This window comes from Centruroides sculpturatus, unplaced genomic scaffold, assembly GCF_000671375.1.
Source record: "Centruroides sculpturatus isolate CEXI.00-Female unplaced genomic scaffold, Cexi_2.0 scaffold1690, whole genome shotgun sequence".
NCBI lineage: Eukaryota > Metazoa > Arthropoda > Arachnida > Scorpiones > Buthidae > Centruroides > Centruroides sculpturatus.
Window position 1 is genome coordinate 1 of NW_019386089.1, and position 18,674 is coordinate 18,674.

The 18,674-nt window shown below is 31.3% G+C and overlaps 1 long non-coding RNA gene and 1 pseudogene across 1 annotated transcript; both read left to right on the forward strand.

Annotated features, from left to right (window-relative positions):
- Nucleotides 1-5,571: 5,571 nt before the first annotated feature.
- Nucleotides 5,572-10,669, forward strand: LOC111613524 (annotated as a pseudogene).
- Nucleotides 10,670-11,233: 564 nt separating this feature from the next.
- Nucleotides 11,234-17,303, forward strand: LOC111613526. Its single transcript, XR_002754781.1, has 2 exons — nucleotides 11,234-11,353; nucleotides 17,211-17,303. It is a non-coding gene; the product is annotated as an uncharacterized LOC111613526 (long non-coding RNA).
- Nucleotides 17,304-18,674: the final 1,371 nt, after the last annotated feature.

Below are 18,674 nucleotides of genomic sequence, written 5' to 3' on the forward strand. Positions count from 1 at the left end.
GGCGCTTTTCTTTTGTCAGTGAGTTGGTTTTTCTTCTATTTTTTTAAGTTACTAAGGTGAATGGTGAGGAAACCTTCGTCTTTACTAAACATAAGCCCCAAACAAAATATAACGAAAGCAAAATAAAAGTAAAATAAAAATAAAGCTCAGACTTGGTTCCTTACAATTTTAGTAATGAAAAGTCTTGCTACCGAGAATCCTTTTTCTGATTCAATTGATGTGATTGGAATCGTGTTTAATGCATTTAAGAGAAGACAGATATTATGTGCTTTTTTACCTGTAGCCTGGAAGATTTCTAGTTTGTCTTCAAGATTGTAGTACTTCTTTTGCTCTCTAGTATTCTTGACTTTCTTTAATAGAAACATCATAGCCCAATAATTTGGCAATTCTTTTGTCTCTAATAATTAGGTTATGAAGAAAAACTTCATACTTGCAGACTTTGTACTCATTTGTATCCTTGCCCAATTTGCACAACCTTGTGTTATGCAGTTATTGTAGCTACTGGGCATGGTTAAAAATTAAGACAGCATAAGCACAATTATTCCAGATATTACAGGTAAAGAATTTTGAGAGTCCTGCAACAAATAAGCTACATATTGATTATTGACCATTTGTGACATGCCATAACGAGAAAAAATAAAAAAAACTAATAAGTAGGTTTAAAATTAATAAATACAAATGTATTGTGACAGTTTGAGTTAATTATGCTTTCTATTTGTAAAATTTTCTCAACCTTAACACAAAATAAGAAAAAAGTGAATTTTTAAGAAATTTGCGGGATTTTCCAGGATATTTTTCAGGTTAAAATAACAACCGGAATCTCGTTTGAGAAACCCTAGTGCTGTCTATAGAGTATAGATTATGACAATGTTTTTAGTTTTTCACAATTAATAGATTGTGATTTTTAAAAAATTGTTGCTCATGACTTTCAGTATGATCTACATCAGTGGTTCCCAACCTTTTTTCATTAGCGTACCCCTGTGACATTTCCAATTTCCCAACAGGCAATGCATGCACAAATCTTGTACTGCCTGTTTGTAGAGTGTGTCGCCATTTTGAATTTTATTTTGACTTGGTTCTCAATTTCCTGAGTACCTACAAGTCTGGTTTTTTTTATGAGCGCATGATTTGGGCACCTAATACTTTATGCCAAATTGCAACTTTTGACATGTACTCCTTCATACCTCTAAGCTGGTAACACAGCAGGCAGTACGATTTTATAAACAAGATATAGTCTTGTCAATAAAAAATTAATAAAAATACTGAATAAATAATGAAAAAAATTACAGCTTGTAAAGAAAATCTGGAGAAACTAGCTATGTTCTTTTCCTTGCTAAAAATAAAAAATACTTTTTATAAACAAAAGAATACTTTTTTCAAACAACATGTGGGGATATTGTTGAGAGATAATAATAACGGTAACACATCCCACCATCAAAAGTCCGTAGCACAATCCCTAATTACACATAATGGTATTCCCACTACCATTGACCGACTGCACAACATTTATTGATCTGTTGCATTGTATAATCGGCAGCATAAGTTTTAATTCTATTTTTGCATTTTGAAATGTATAATAAAGTTTGTGATTGTTGCAAGAAACATTTTTTACCTAATATTTTTTTTAATACTATTAATTTGTGATACATGATATATTATTTTTTCTGCCATAATAAGTAACTTTTTTCTGTACCCCTAAACAACCTACTGCATACCCCAGGTTGGGAATCGCTGATCTACATAATTCTAAAGTACTGTAAATAACTTAACTTAATACAAAACTTAAATAATTATTAAATATTATTGTAAATATCTTAGATTTAAAAAGATTTAACTAAATATTTTAAATAAATCTGATATATTTTGATTGAAAAAATATTTAGGAAATACTATGTATAATGATAAAAAATAAAACAATTATTAAAAGATCAGTAATATTTAAATATTTTTGTTATTTTTATGTTTTTTATTAGTGATGTAACGAATATTCGGTTACTATTCGGTATTCAGCCTATTTTTCACTATTCGGCCGAATACCGAATACCTAAAAACAGGAGTAATAAATAACAAAAACACAGTAAATTAATCGTTTTGGTATTTAGATTTAATGTTATCGAGTTAGTGTTGTTTGTTTATATTTATTTATAACTTGTAACATGCACAAAATAAAAAAGAAAATAATATTAGTCACATGTATTCACAATTTATAATTACAAAGATCAGCACACGTACACGTCTATCGTTGGAGAATCCTCGCACATCTGAGGGTCTGACCCTGCCTATCCTTCTTTTTAAGCGCTCGTCTTTGCTCTTCCCTTTCTCTTTCCTCTATCGCTCTAATCCATGTATGCCTGTGCATACATCATAATACGCGCTCACGATACTTTCGATTCGTCACTTTTCCGTCGTAGAGTTCCCATTTTACAATTACGTGACTCAGCCTGGTGATAACGGAGAAAAGAGACAGATAGGACGTCGATATAAGTCACAGTTATGATTTCACAGATTCGAGACAGCTTGATAGCCCGAACGGCCCCAGGCTTTCGCCCGTGCACGCTAAGTGACTTTCATTACAAGCATTTAGCTTTCCGAAGTCTATGACAACACTTGTTTGGCATTGACGACCGCGAATTTCATGCCAATAAGCTGCCTCGACTTGTTCGATTATGTTATCAACTCAATTTCATATTTATTTTCACATTTTCACTTCGCGGTCCTTCTCTGTTCTTTTTCCGTTATTTACACATGTAGGTCATTTCATCGTTATCCACATTTGATATCGTCATTTATCACATACTGCCATGACGATCTTGTCTGAACTGTCAAGAATTAACACAATTGGCGAAGCGTAGTGACAGCGGGCCAATAGAGAGCAGGATCCTTGCCATAATGCGATTTGCGCACCAATTTTCATACGTGCGTTAATCAAGCCGAATAGTTTGGCCGAATATTCGGCTATTCGGCCACGCTCTTGGCCGAATATTCGGTATTCGGCCTGAGGCCGAATATACTATTTGTTACAACACTATTTTTTATACATTTATAATAATGTATTCTGTTGTTATACTGTAAATAAATGTTTGCTTAGTTTCCACTATTAGTTATTTTATGCCATAAATTATATGAACAAAAAGAAATGTGTTATTAATATGTTTAATCTTAAATTCAAAATTTTTTCAAAATTTGCAAAAAAAAAAAAAAATTTCCCCCAATTTTTAAAAGAAATTACATAATAGATTAGAAATCTGAGTAATTTGTAATCAGAAATTAAATTTACTTTAATATTTATATAATTGTAATTTGTAGTATGAATTTGCTTTTATTAAATCTTTTTTCTAGTAATAAATATTCCATCTGAATCAACAAGATACCATAATTTAAATGCTAAAGTTTTAAGGAGTCTGGAAATTTATTCATGATTACATTTTTTTAAAGCATTTGTCATCTTCAGATTAGCATTATAATTGAAACAAAGAACAATGTTTAAATTAATTCTATAAACTATGCATGTTCAATTATTTGTTGTGTATTACATCACAGACTAGTTTTCCATCACACCATAAAATTTCTATTATTCAAGTTGAAATGACTTTAATTTGTCTGAAAATAACAAACATATATGAAAGAGAGAGAAGAAAGAATAAAAAAGAATGAAAGTAATAGTAGATTATAAATTCAGATATCCCTCATACAACATGGCACTTCCCACAACATGGTTTCACTCTAACACTGTTTTGGAAATCCTTTGTACAAAATTTCAGTTTTCAAGTGTAAACTTTATTATTCAATATGTTGTTTTATTCAAGTAAGCAGGTGTGTCTTCTCAAATTTGCCCATGGATTTTAGAATATTATTGAAATTTTCAGATTATTTTGTGGTTTTCATTGGGTTTACTGTAACAAAAACCAATAGAACAAGGAAGAAAAAAATTGCACTAACTTTCCTATCATCCAGGTGTCGTCATCTTCGATTTCATACTTTAGCCCTTAGGACTCACTGTGTATTCTTTTTATAAATTAATCTTAGCAATTTAAACAAACTTTATTAAATACAAACTCTGTGGTGACAAAGAACATGATGGGTCACATAGAAGGATGTATAACAATTTGCTAGATAGAACTGAAAAGGGTGAGCCTGATTTTTGTAACTAGACAAAAATTCAACAATGAGTTGCATAATTTTTCCAGCAATATCATTTGAAGTTGTGTGTGGTGCCATCTGTTATGATGTTTTATTTAAAAAAACTTAATTTTGAATAAGTTTATATAAAACTTATCTCTATTCTCAAAATTAAATTTTTTGCCATTTTATAATAATTAATTACATAAAAAGTTTTTTAAATAAAACATTATAACAGATGGCACCACACACAATTTCAAATGCTGGGAAAATTATGCAACTCATTGTTGAATTTTTGTCTAGTTATAAAAGTGTCTGTATTGTCACTGCTGGTCCCAAGCCCTGATAAAGAGGGAAGGTTGGTGTCAGGAAGGGCATCTGACCATGAAACCTTTGCCAAAACTACACGGAATGTCTGCTAGGTTACAAGTAAGTTACAACTTGACTGGATTGTACCTTGCAAGAGATGTGCAATCATGTTGCCCAAAAACTGTGTCAAATGAACTTGGACTACCAAATAAGGGACAGGTTCGACTACAGAAGTTAATCCAGAAAGGGAAGAGGAGAAAGAAGACAAGTATAAGAATAGGTACTTTAAACATCAGAACATTGAATGGGAAGAGTAGAGTTAGTTGATCGTATGCAAAGAAGCAGAATGAACATTTTGTGTCTGCAAGAACAAGATGGAAAGGAAATAAAGCTAAAGAACTTGGTGAAGGGTATAAGCTGTTTGTGAGTGGAGCAAATGAGGGAGGAAGGAATGGAGTTAGTATCATACTTGATAAAGATCTAAAAGACAGAGTCTGTGAGGTTAAATGAAAGTGTGATAAATTATAAATGTTAAGTTGGACGTTGGTGGAATCTTCATTACCATAGTGTGTGTGTATGCTCCTCAGCCAGGTAGTGGAGAAGAGAAGACAAACTTTTGGACAGATCTTGACTAAACTATAATGTGTGCTCCTGTGAGCGAGAAGTTAATCTGTGGGGGTGATCTAAATGGTCATGTTGGAAAGAGGAAGATCGCAGAAAGAAGAGTCCTTGTGAGGTGGATTGTGGTAGAAAGGAATGGAGAGGGAGAAAGACTAGTCGATCATGCTGTAGCTTTTGACTTTGTGCTAGTTAACACTTACTTTGAGAAGAAAGTGAATCAGCTGGTTACATACATGAGTGGGGGTAGATCCAGCCAGATTGATTTTTTTCTTGTGCCACAGGAGGCATCTTAGTGAAGTGAGGAACAGTAAGGTGTTAATGGAGAAACTAGACATATTACAACATTTTGCTGCACAACATAGAGTTCTAGTGGATTGTGACTTTCCTATGGGGCATTGCATGAAGTGTGTTAGCCAGATTGAACAAAGGAACAAATTAAATGGTGGAGATTGAAAGAGCAGGAATTGAGAAAAGAATTTAAAAGAAATTTAACTTCTGGATGATGAGCAAACATGGTAGCCAATGAATAGTAATTGCATTTTGAAAGTTGGAGAAGAGGTTTTGGGAAAAACTTCAGGGAAGAGAGCACCAGAAGGACAGGAACTTTGGTGGTGGAATGCTGAGGTACAATTTGCAGTTAAACAAAAGAAAGAGGCAAAGAAAAGGTGAGATTTGATGGGAAGGCCTGAATATAAAGAAATTTACCAGTTGGCAAATAAAATAACTAAAAAGGCAGTGGCTATTGCAAAAGCAAATGCTTTAGAAGAGGCTTACAAAGTTTGCAAAAGGAAAGATGGGGAAAGGCAGCTGATGAGAATTGCCAAAGCAAGAGATAAGGCATCAAAAGATTTTACCTCTATTAAACTGATTAAAGATGATAAAGGAGTAGTACTACAAGATTATGAAAGAGTCAAGGAAAGATGGAAAGTATATTTTAGGAATTTATTGAATGAGGAAAACCCCAGCAGAACTTCATATGAGGATGGAGAGACAAATGAATGAGTAGTGCAAGATATTAGTAGAAGAAGAAATGGAAAGGGTGCTTAAGGAAATGAAGACAGGGAAAGCAGTATGTGCAGATCATATTCTGGTTGAGGCTTGGAGAGGTTTGTGTAAGGAGGGATTGATATTATCTGAGACCTTATGAAGAAATTCTGGCAGCCGAAGATCTCAGATGAGTGGAGGAAGAGTATTCTTGTTCCAGTCTTTAACCTATCCCGTGTTGTTCCTGAGTATTTTTGTGTTGACCTCAGTTGACCTGACCCATTTATCCCAAATATACTCGTTTCTGTGTCAGAACGTTTTTGATACTAGATGTCGCTATGTGTCATAATTTTTATATTAAAACAAACTTTTAAAATATAATTTTTTTTTGTTTTTATATTTTTCAATATATTTGTTTTGTTTGTGCAAATCAAATGTAATAATCACTTCACGCCGACTTTTTCAATATCAAAGATTACACTTACGTGTTGTGGCGTTACGAACGGTGTCTGTTTAGAGTTTGGATAAGTTCACAAGCACTTTCGATTTCGAAAGAAGCAATTTGTCCACATTCTGTAAGGTAGCTCGTAGGCACAAAGAAAATGCTTTTCAGTTGATGGTGATGCACTTCAGGACTATGCCATGTCCTCTGCACTTTAGTAAGAATACTAGCTGGGCATGTAACTTATGCCACTGCTTTTTAACCTTTAATAAGTTAAAGAAGGATACCCGTTGTCCAGAATTCATCTTGTACGTTAAAAGTGAAAAAATATTATTGGACTTCATGCCGAATATTGGATAAGCAAAGTTGAGAAAATTATCATCTAGGCATTGATAACCAACATCTATCGCTACAAACAACAAGCGCTTTCAATGAAACTATTTTTGTCTTCTTCAGGTTAAAAGAACAGTTAATATCCTTCAAATTCAAATTACAGCAACGGCAAACCAGCATTGGAATAAAATTGAAATAGAACTAAAATGGAGAATTTAAAAGATGAGCGCTCGGTGCCGACGCACATGAGCAATAGATTATTTTGCGAGAATGTGGAGCTAGCGACATTGTTTTAATCTGTTGTATAAGTTGACCCACAAGGAAGGCACATCCAGCTTGGGGGTGTTGCATGGATTTAGCATGCTGGTAAACAGCGCCTCCCATATATACAAGATGTTTCTGCTATCACACTGTTTGAGTATCCCCACCTGGTCCCACCTCGGAGTGTATTGGTGTTGCAACGCCAATCTTGCCAACTCAGTGTCGCATCTACCTGTACTAATAGATTGTTTGTGTTCAGAGATGCGGCAAGACAACATTCTGGATGTCGCTCTGATATACTGGGTATGAGTACCAGATGTTGTACTTTCCAATGGGATGGAATACACTCCAGACCGCTCTAGCACAGACAACAGTGGGGATCCCATTGGTACTCCCTGTGTCTGTTTGTATATCGTGCCATTAAACTGTAGGTTATCGAAAGTGCTTGTGAACTTAACCAAACTGTAAACAGACACCGTTTGTAATGCCACAACATGTAAATGTAACCTTTGATATTGTTTGTGCAAAATAAAAAAATAATAATTTTTAATGTTAGATTAGCCACGATTATTATTTTAAAAAAATTTTGTTAGGTTTAACATCAACAAAAATTCAACATGGCGGCCACACACAACAGAGAAAAATTTCAACATGGGATAGATTAAAGGCAAAAGGGATGTACAAAATTGTGGAAAATACAGTGGTATAAAGATAGTGTCTCATACTATGAAGATTTGGGAGAAAATCGTCAAAAGAAGAATTAGACAGGAATCTGAGATTGGAGAGGAACAGTTCAGCTTTTGCTGGGAAGGAGTACAACCGATGCTATCTTTGCTTTGAAATAGCTGATGGAAGGGCACAGGGAAATGCAGAAAGATTTGCACATGGTGTTCATAGATCTAGAAAAGGCATATGATAGGGTACCAAGGCAAGAAATATGGAAATGTTTGAAGGAAAAGAATGTTCCAGAAAAATATGTTAGGCTCATCAAGGAACTGTATGAGGGAGTGGGAGACTCAAGTTAGGGAGTAGTGTGGGCACTACAGAAGGGTTCACCATTAATGTCTGTTTACATCAGGGATTGTCTCTTAGCCCTTATCTGTTTGACCTGATAATGAATGTGTTAGTTTATGATGTGAAGTATGAGGCTCCATGGAGTATGCTGTTTTCACATGATATTGTGCTTTCCAAACTAAGGCTGATAAGAAACTGGAAGATTGGAGAAAAGTTTTGGAAGAAAGGGGCATGAAGATTAGCAGAACTAAGACAGCTTATATGAATCTGAATGGCAGGTGCAATATTAAAATCCAAAATGTGCCGCTTCTTTGGTTTTAAGTATCTCAGGGCCTTTTCAAGACGGGGAGGATGGACTTGAAAGTGCAACATAGAATTCAATGTGGATGGCTGAACTGGAGGAAGTTGAGTGATGTGTTATGTGACAAGAAAGTTAGCTGCAAACTGAAAGGTAAATTGTACAAATCAGTTGTTAGACCTGCAATGTTTTATGGGGCAGAATCATGGGCAATTATGAGAACCCAAGAGAGAAAGATTGAGATGGCAGATATGAGAATGTTGAAATGGATGTGTGGAGTGTCAAAGAAGGATAGAATAAGGAATGATTTTATTAGAGGCTCCTTTAAGGTGGGTCCCTTGAGCAGGAAGATGCAAGATTGCAAGTTGAGGTGGTTTGGCCTCATAGGGCATACAAGTGAAGATTATATTGAAAAGAGGGTTGGTAAACTGTAGTAAAAGGAAAGAGGAAGACCAAGGCTGCTTTGGAAAGATAAGGTGGAGCAAGACCTGAATCAGAGGGAACTTAAGAGAGAAGCCCTTGATAAGAAATGGAGGAAATGTATTATTGAAGGAAATGTCACCCTCATATGAACATGGGAAAAGGCAAAGATGAAGAAGAAGAGAAAAGTTTTATAAAAAAAAAAAAAAGCTGTAAATGCTAATAATAAAATCTTGATTAAGTTCTACCAAATTCAAGATATGACAGACAACCCTTTCTATCTTCCCATTCCGTTGACCTTTAACCAACAAAATTTAATAGCATCAATTACCTTAATACACAAACCTTCCTATTGAATTTCAAAAATTTTTGACAAAACACATAAGAGTTAAGTATAAAAATAGCTTATTAAGCTTCAAAGTGGGTGAACAAAATGATGCCCCTTATATGCGCGCGCGCACACACACACACACACACACACAGAAAAAATCCTCCAAATTATTTTGCATTTCTTGGCATTTCGAGGTCCCTTGAGTCAAAAACAATGTAAAAATTGGTAGGTTATTTTTTGACTTATCACTATACTTTCCCTCTGTTATATAACAGCTGGGAAAGTAAAAATGGCATACAACAGACCAGATAGAACTGAACAAAACATAGCTGATTCTTTCATAACTAGACAAAAGAAAATGCTCCATGACCATGGGACTCTGGTTTTTACAAATTTAGTTCCTCAATCTCACATTTCAATTGATCATGAAATTTCTTCCTCACTACTCAACTTGTCTTTCACCTGTTTCTACGTGAAATTATAGACTTTCCTGGCTGTGAGAAAATAATTTCTACAATTAATTTGAAGCCAAATTCAATCTCAATCAGTGATGTTTATTGATCTTAGGACTCTCACTACCTTAATTCAGATGGTGGGTATACTTTATCTTAACAGTAATTTGATGCAGTAAAGTTTGAAGTTGTTTACATCTTGTAAAATTTACAATAATTCAATAAAGAATTTACATTCTTTTGCAGATTTATTGGAGAGGATATGAAGAGGGATGTAAAACACTTGCAGGGCTTCATAAAATCAAGTAAAGCAAACACAGAACATTTTACATATTAACAAAGGGAATGCAAAACCTTAAGCAATATTTAGATGACTAGCTCAAAATGCCAAAAGTGTTAGTCATATTCCAAAGAGAGACAGATTTGACTTATCATGATTAGATCCTGATAATATAATATGGCCTTGTTAGGAATGAGAAAGCCAAATAATTAGCATATTGAAAAGTGGAATATAGAAGATTCTACTTTAAGAAAAAATTACTGGAATGTTGCCAAATACTACATAGGGCATACCTACAAATTCTAAGAGGTAAATTGAAAGAACATTGAAATTATCTAGCCAATTGAAGTAGGAATATGATCTTAGCAGAAACTGAAGAAGAATAAAAAAGCAAGAGCAAGATGGAACAAAACAGATATCATACTTTTACAGCCAAAAAATAGCTTCATAAGAGTGGCAGAACTACTTAACTAAATTAACTATTACACTTCTATGCATTTAGAGCTAGAACTATTTTATGGGTAAGACAATACCTATGTAAACATTGACACTGTTTAAATTTCTACCAACCGACACACTAACAGACCACAGTGTCCTGAAGAAGGCCAAAAATGTTCGTACTCATCTATAAACGGCTAGAAACAAGTGAGAAAGGTTTTGTCTTGGTTATCTTAACTATTACAAACATGGAATTAAGTGACATGGAACTTACTTGTTAGATGTGTACATTAAAATTTGGTACAACACTCCTCTAAAATATTATTTTTATGTAATATCTATCATCACCTTATTGAAGTAATTATTTGTTATTGAATTACAGTCGACCCCCCTATAATTACGGTCCCTATAGTTACGATTCCTATAAAACTACGAAAAAATTGCTACCGGTATCCGTAAAAAATAGTAAAAGTTCCCTATAAACACCTCAAACGTCATCGGGAAGCCGAACTACTTTCCCGCCGTCCGTAGCGCCACGCTACGGAGNTTGAATACATATTTTGATACATTGTTTAGATTGATTTAAATATTGTTCATTATTTTAATTATAATAATAATAATCTGATAATGAAATAAATGTCTGAAAAAATGTTAATCATGACATACTCTTTAAAACTCAAGCATTTAAATGATATTGTTTTTTACTAAATCTTAATTGATTAATTTAACTTTATTGAACTTATATATATGATATAATATATTTTTAAAAGAGAATTTTCTATTTCAAATGCAAGCAATAAAAATAACTATAACTAAGCTATATCTGTAGTAGCATAACTATAGAATATTAAACTGAAGTTTAATTTCAAAATTTATTTTAATTAAATTTTTAAGTTGAAATTTATAAACCACTGTTAAATTTTTGTTTAATATTATGAAATAAAATTTGTTGATGATGAGATGAATAAGTTAAATTTTGATTCTATTCCAGATATAAATGCAGCTAATTTACAAAGTCTTGCTGCATTAGCTAGCTTAGCTAACAATCCAGGTAAATGATATTTATTATGTTGCATTATATTTTGTATAACATATCAGTTATGTATATGTTATGCCATTTAAATAATAAAACAGAAATTAACTTAAAAAATAAAAAATAATATGTAAAATTTTAAGTAAGCACTATTGTTAAAAAACTGTATGGTTTGATAATTAATTACAATAATTACACTTGTCAAAAGTATACATAGGGTAAACTTGAGAAATTTGACACAGTATGAATAATAAAAATGAAGTAAAAAATTATTTTGTTGTTGTATAAAAGAACGACAGAACTATTTCTATATACCATATTTACTCACATATAAGATGAGGTTTTTATTCATTTATCACTGCTTCAATTTCCTAGGTTGTCCTATACGCACCAGCAAAAGATTCTTTGCATTTTTGCAAATAATTTTTGCGGGACAATATGTGCATTTATGTTTATTTGATATTTACTTGAGAATTAGATCTTTTGAATAGAAGGCGGAAGAGAAAGGGAGACCTATTAATGTAATGGATGAAATTATTATACAGGTGCTGATAGTAGGAGAGGATGAGATTAGAAGAGATATTTTTTGTATATCTTGATTAAGATTAAATGAAATAAAATTACAATTGTATTAATAAATCCTTTTTTTATTATTTTGATCTTCAAACTCTTTTTGTCCTATATGCAAGGTTGTCTTATATGTGAGTAAATACAGTATTTTAACTGATGAAATCTTAGTAATAAAGGCAAAAGTTTTTTTTGGTACTTTTTGGTTAACAGGATGCTAGAAGACTATCATGTTTAAGAATTTATCCCACGTGACGGTGCCAGCTTCGAATAGCCTGCTTAACATGTTCATGGATTACTTGGATGTTATATAGTTTTAGGGGCCCCACCCAGGCAGTGAGGCGTGAGTGATAGCAACATATGCGAAGCATGTAGAATATGCAGTAGACTGACACATGTTAAAAATTTACCTTCAGAGATGAATATCACACAAAGGGTCAACAATTCCAGTGTGGCGTGAAGCTCCTCATTCATAGCTTGAATTATATCCATTGCTGTCATCCCATTAACCAAAAAGTACTTTTTTTGTTGATACTGTATTAGATTTTTCAAGTTTATCACATAGTTTTGGTAATTTAATTCCAGATCTACATACATTTAAAAGAAATCATATGTTACAATAAGAAAGTTCTTAATATATTTAAAAGTAAAGTAGAGCATCAATTATCCGAATATCAATCAACTGAAATATCGGTTAACCAAAAGCATTCCAGTCACCAAATTTAAATTTCCACTAGTGCTGTGGCGCTGCAATATTTGGCTATGTCTTGGGCTACTCCAATATTATTTTTCTTGGTGTGCATGTTTTAGCTGGCAGCGATGGTGCGACCATGAGAGGATACTTAAGGACACACCAGGATTTGAACGAATTTCAACATGGGTAGGTTAATATATTTTTTTGCACATAATCAGTTATCCGAAAAATCGATTATTTAAACAACCCAAGTCACAAATTGTTTCAGATAGTCGATGCTCTACTGTAATCTATTCCAGAAACCTTATAGTTTTACTTACTTATAGAACTTTTATAAATATTTGAAGCTATAGAACATTATAATTGGAATGCTTGGGTTTTTTATCTTCTAGTGTTTTTTTTTTTTTTTTTCTATTAGAAATATTTTTTAAACTCAGTTAAGTTCATTTCTGTCAATTATTTTGTCATATTGTGTTTAATATTTTCTATATCCTCACATTATCATTGTAATTCAGGAATTACTAGTGGAGAATCATAAAAACTTACTTCACACTAAGTATTGAGTACTTTTAAGCTTCTTGATTCATCAGGGGCGTAAACATTAAAAGATAGAATTTTTTGAAAATTTCATTGAATTCCACTATCTTCAGGACTATTTTCCTTCAACAAAAAAAATAATTATTTTATAAATCAGAAATTGCAAAATAAGGAATTTCTCTTCTCATTAGATGCCAAGTACTACCTAATATGTTTAAAGAAGTGAAAGGATTAAAAACTACCTTTTAAAGCTTCCTAATATTTGAAAAATTTATGATCCAATGTATCCCCTGTAGTTTTTTATTCTTCTGTTTCTTCCATTCATGTTTCACAACTCATTTTACACTACTGATCATACATCTCTGTCAACAACATTAACACTCTTGCAATTCTAAATCTACCTCCAAATCCATAACTTCTCAGCACCCAACCTATTTTCATTCTCTTTTGTTTTCTAATTTTAATCTTGTAAAAAGTTTCTAAAAGATATTTTCACATTATTGTCAATTTATTTTCTACAGTACAATGTTTTAAATAATTTAAATTGTTACTATTCCAGAGTTATGTAATGTCAAAAGTCCAAATTATGTAAAATTTTGTAAGAAGAACAAATCTTTAATCATGTCAGATAATTTTATAATATCTATGTAAATGTGATTTTTATAAACAAAATTTAATAAGTAAATGTGTAAAGTACTATATTATTTTTCTGCCTTTTCCAACAATTATCGATACGACTGTGTGCCAGAAATAGCCATTACCTAATGGGTACTTTACATGGATTCGCGTTAATGTGCCAGGCCTGGACTTTAAGCATGCACTGAATTAAATAATGACAAAGTTAGTAAAAAAAAATCCAATATTTCATAAAATTTCTAGTAATAACTATATACAAAATTTAGTAAAAAGCAAATAACAATTTATTCAATGTAAATCAATAAGAATCAACCCGACAAAACTCAAATCAATCAACATTTAAACCAAACATTTTTTATTTTTTATTTTTATTTTTTATTGAATTTACGGAATTCGGGAATGCATGTGATTCACATTAACGTTGAATTTTGACTTTTGAAATGTTGTTCGGAAGAATAATTTTTCGAATATCGCTATTTACTGGTCTTCGTTCATATTTATTCTAAAGACAAATCACTGCTTGAGAAAGGTCCTAGGGAAGGAACCGAAACGTTCGCAGTTCATTTTACGATTATTTAATACTGGTTATTGGTTTTATTAAGTGGTTATTTCTTTTCTTGTTTGCCTGGCAGTCTATTTTCTGACAATACTCGCTAACCTCTTACATTATTCTTTTTGACAATTTTCAGGATGTTTTATTCTTTAAGGTTTAGCAAGTTCCTAAGTTGTGCTTGTGGGGTCTCCCCCCTTTTTGCGGGCTTAATTTTTTCCGCTCGGGAGTGCAAGTTTGCGCGAGTTTTATCTACAGCGCTTTTCTCTCGTCGATGAGTTGGTTTCTCTTCTATTTTTAAGTTTCTAAGGTGAGTGGTGAGGAAACCTTTGTCCTAACAAAACATAAGCCCCAAACAAAAATAGAATAAAAGCAAAAATAAAAGTAACTAAAAATAATGCTAGGACTTGGTTCCTTACAAATGTACTGTACATGCTTTGGGAAAAGACTCTGCTGGGAGCACAATTTTGAAGTTGTATATATATCCAAAGAAAACTCTTGTAGGTACTGTTTAAATATTTAGTAAAAATAACTTAAAATATTATTGTAAATACAAAATAATTTTATAATTTTTAATAGTCATTTATGCTTGCTGATTGGACTGATTAAGAACAATGAGTCTGAAATGTAATTTTGATATCAGTAAAGTGTATACTTTTTCCATTTCATCACTTAATCTACAATGTGTGATAAGTCTATAAAATTAGCCAATCCTAGGATACATTAAAAAGCTGTTTTCACAAGACAACTCTCCACTTTAGTAGACATGTCATTATATCTTATCAGAATCAACTTAATATACTTCTTGGATACATTCCTGTTTGCATACTGTTTCAGATCATGTCTGAGCACTCTGTTGTAAGCCTTCTATATTTATGAAAGTCAGATACAGTTTCTGCTGCTTTTTCCTGCTGAACTCCTTTATTGTCTGTCTTAGACAAAAAATTTACATATGAAGTTAATTTCACCAAAATGAAACCAAACTGTCTTTTCTCAACAGCTATTCTTCTTTCTCATATCTTCAGGGTGTCTGCTATAAAGTTCTGTAATTCTTGCATATCTCTTTCCTTCTGAAGATTGAGAAGTTTCTTTTTCATTTATTTGGTATCTTCTTTTGTTAATATACTTTTTCCGTCAAATTCTACACAAGTCTATCCCTTCTTTTTCCAAGACTCCATGCCTCCACTGAAATACCATCAGGTTGACTACCTTTCCATTTTTCGTCTTTTCCACGGTTCCTTTGATTTCTTAACAGGTGTAATATTCCATATCAGGTCATTTTCATTTGGTTTTCTTGCTTTTGTTTACAAATCACACTTTATCAAGCAGTTCTAAGAAATAGTCTTCCTATCTAGGCTGTAGTTTTTTTCTTTTTATTTGCTTCATCTATGTAATGAAAGTAAATAAGTAAGTATATTGTAATAGGGTTAACCTGTTACAAGGGAGTTCCAAGTAGTAACCAATCGTAGTTGGTTTTATCTTATTATAACATTATTATTTCCACTATATTTTCATCATTTCAGCTTTTGTATCATGCAATCCTTGTAATATAAGCTAAATCTTAGTCACCAGACATACGACTTTATTACAAAAGACAGTTGAATTATTATAAAATAAAACATTTACAAAATTTATTTATAATAAATAATAAAAAGATACTTGATTGTTTGTTAATGTTCTTGTTTAATGCACAGAGGTGGTATCTGAATCAACTTTCAATGCCTCCTTATAGAAATGTAATTTTTTTCAATTTGTATAAAATTTATCTATAATAACAACTATATTTTCTTTAAACAAGCAATTCCAAAGCCATTTGTATCATTTGAAAAACTTTCGATATAAATGCTCCATTATAACAATACTTTCACCAAGTGGCTATCGTAGGAGAAATTATTGTTATAATGGAGCGTTTATATTGAAAGTGTTTTTTTATCGAAAGTGAAACCCCTTTTATATATATATATATATATCTCCTTTGTGACACATCACTTAATTGAACTACTTTATCAAGATTAATATCATATAAATATATCTTATCATCCTTTATATAATAATAATCTCTTACAATTATTTTGTTACCATTGAGTTTTTCTTGTTTAACTATCAGTAGAAATTTCTTCTTTCTCATCCTTGATCTCCTACATAAATCAGTAGTCAGTATTATTTTCTTCCTCTTTACACTGAGAATGTCTTTCTTTCTCCAAAATTCTTTAAGAATTAGATTTCTATCGAATATGGAGTCTAATGATACTTTCACTATACACCTGTGATGTAATAAGCAGATTTTATTGTATTGAGACATAAATTATCCCATAAAAAATATTTTTGTAGTACAGGTATCTTTTGCTTAACTTGGAATTTGATTAACACTGAAATTAATTACTGCAATCCCTTTATATACAAGGCAGAAGTTTTAATTAACATAGCTTTTAACAGCTGTCTTTACTTAACATAAATATGTTTTCCTTGGCAAATAAGGTGTTGGTAAATTTGAATTGCATGATTATTTATATTTTATTAAAACTTTTAAAAAGCTTTTTAATCTATAAATTTATACAAATGAAACTTGATGTACAATATACATAAATACACAGAATTGGAGTTGCTTCTTCTTTATTTATTTTTAAAAATTAGTTAAGTGTTAAGTTTGAAGTATTTAATGAAATTAGATATTTACAAAGAATTGTTTCTTATTTTAAAAGTTGTTCAAACTCAAATTCTCTATTTCTTTAACAAAAATAATTAAATATATTAAGTTGCGTTGAAGAGAATGAATTTAGTAGTAGTTGCTCAAATTTAATGAAGTTTCAGCTTGATAAATTGATTTACAGTTTGGTTTTCTTTTTAATATGTAAAATATTTACGAATTAATTAATTATGTTATTTATTAGGAATTAATCCAATGGTTGTGCAGAATTTGGCAGCTTTAGCTGCTGCTGGGGGTGGAAATAATTCTACGGGAATTACAAGCTTATCCGCTGCAGGTATATGAATTTTTTTAAAATAAATGTGTTTATTTCTGTATTTTTATATAATTAAAAAGAATAATTTTATATGAAATAATATAAAATAATTTGATGGGTTTCCTATAATATTTAACAATTTTCTTTGCTGCATTTATAAAAATAAGTTTATAATTTCTGTTAATATTAATTGGAATGTTTTTATCTATTATTACTTTTACTAATATTTTCTTCTAATATTAAAACTTAGAAATTTGCTGATTTTGTAATTTTGATGTAATTTGCTTTGTATACAGTGATGTGATATTGTGAATGGTATAAATATACTCTTTTTGTTTAAATTTGAATGCACAAATTAAACTGAATGAATTGTGAAAGAAGCAATAAAAAAATGTTTTTTTTTTTAATATATTAATAAAATTATATGTTGTAAGCATATGTACTATATAAAGTTTAAAAAGGTAATTTAACCAAGTGTTTTCATATACAATTTTTGGCTTAAGAAATTTTCAAAAATATATTTATCATTTGAAAACTGGAAACTTTAAATATGGTGATAAAAATATGCTGAACATAATAGTAATAATGTTAATTTCGAATTCTTTTTCATATAAAAAGTATACTTTATTATTATTATTATTTAATGCAGAAATGGAAATACAGTAAAATCTCAATTTAATGGACAAAATTTCCAATCCATTTGTCATATGTAAAAATTAACACCTTGTTGATACTAAAATGCTTTTTATGTGTAATTAAATTAATAGGTTATTAATTTATTTATTTTTAAATCCAAGAGTCATTTCTCAGGTATATTTTCCAAAAAATGTTTGTCTGTTTTGTTGTTTTGTATTCTTAGCTTTTACTTATCAATCAGACATGTGCAGAGCACAAAGTTAACTCGAATAAACATTTATTAATATAAAAGATTTAAATAAGACACTCATGACCAACTTATAATTGAGGTTGCAGCCATTAATAAAAAAAAAAAAAGAATTAAAATGTTGCCAGCTTTTTGAACAAGTAATAATTATATTTAACATATTTATTTTGATTTAGATCAGTGATACCCAAACATTTTGAGCCACCACCCTCTTGGTTCCATAAAGTTATACCCAACACTCCCAACCATATTCCAATGTCCCTAACCTATTTTCCCATGTGAGAAAGGCTTGCAAATATTCTTAGAAAACTTTTCTATGAAACTCACACTTTGTGTCCTTACTGTACTGTCCCTAGAACAAAAACAAAGGGTGAGAACAATAGCAGCTCCTCATCTAGTTTATCTAGTAACCATGGGACAGTAACACCCATTCTGGGAACCACTGATTTAGATCATGTACTTGTTTATTACAGTCTCAACACTAAGATGATTACATAAGCAATATTATA